We start from the raw sequence: 1281 nt of genomic DNA on the forward strand, positions 1-1281 counted from the left end.
AAAAGCCAATACAAAATGTATTCCCAGGGTAAAGCACAGTGATCTAGCAGCTAATATCCTCACCTTGAATGCACCAGGATCCCACATGGACGCCGGTTCTAATCCCAGGAGCCCCACTTCCCATCTAGTTCCCTATGCAGCATTGGCCATTACAGCACTTGGGGAGTGAATCATAGGACAGAAGACCTTCCTCTGTCTCTCCTCCTCTCTGTATATCTGACTTTGCAATAAAAAATAAATCTAAAAAAAAAATCTTACAAAAAAAGCAAAGTTGGAAAATAAATTTGTCAACATCTCAACAGTGATATTTATGAATAGTGGGATTGTGACATTTTCCTTTGTCCTTTTTGTATTTTCCAAATATTGTGGTTTAAGCATTTGTTAACTTAAAAAAAAGGATCTTTCAGTTTTATTTGCATTTGATAATTTTATAATGGGGGGCAGATAAGAAATGAAAAGCGGTCTCAAAGTGGGCATCACCTGTTCCCTGTCTTTCCAAGACAGAAAAGCTGAGCCTGCTGGCTGGCTCCTTTGTATTCTGTGGATAGGTCTCCAGGCCCCTTGCTATTAAGCTGCTTTGTGCATAGGGCAAACATAGCTGGTCTTCAAAAACAATGTGAACTCTGCAGTATCTTTTCAACCTTTTTATTCCAAAAACTTTGATGTACCCTTGTACATAACATAATGAGAAATGAGATTTTACTGTAGCTTACAGGAGATACACTTATCTCCAGTATTTTTTTTTTTTTTTTGCCAATGCCAACTATATTTCAAGTCGTCATGGCGGGATATTGGGAAAAGTTTTCGGTTAGCGATAATCGCGCCTCATATAAAACCCATTGGCTATGATATTGCCACTGTGCAAAGCTCTTCAGTAACTTTTTAAAGAATGTATTTATTTGGGCCCAACACAATAGCATAGTGGTTAAAGTCCTCAACTTGAACGCGCAAGGATCCCATATGGGCACCTGTTCTAATCCCAGCCGACCAGCTTCCCATCCAGCTCCTTGCTTGTGGCCTGGGAAAGCAGTTGAGGATGGCCCAAAGCCTGGGGAACCTGTACCCACATGGGAGACCCGGAAGAGCTTCTGGCTTCTGCCTTCGGATTGACTCAGCTCTGGCCTGAGTAGTTGCAGCTACTTCGGGGGGTTAGCAACCAGACAAAAGACCTTTTTCTGTCTCTGTATAAATCTGATGTTCCAATAAAAATAAATAAATATTTTAAAAATATATAAATTTTCTCATTAAGACTTGTCCAAAATTATGTCCAATCACCCTTGT

The 1281-nt window shown here is 40.2% G+C and overlaps 1 non-coding gene across 1 annotated transcript; it reads right to left on the reverse strand.

The window, feature by feature from the left end:
• Window positions 1-732: 732 nt before the first annotated feature.
• Window positions 733-869, reverse strand: LOC121150987. The gene has a single exon (XR_005883081.1). It is a non-coding gene; the product is annotated as a U4 spliceosomal RNA (small nuclear RNA).
• Window positions 870-1281: the final 412 nt, after the last annotated feature.

The sequence above is a fragment of the Ochotona curzoniae genome, unplaced genomic scaffold (genome assembly GCF_017591425.1).
Source record: "Ochotona curzoniae isolate NIBS_2020 unplaced genomic scaffold, NIBS_Ocur_1.0 contig_2210, whole genome shotgun sequence".
Lineage (NCBI taxonomy): Eukaryota > Metazoa > Chordata > Mammalia > Lagomorpha > Ochotonidae > Ochotona > Ochotona curzoniae.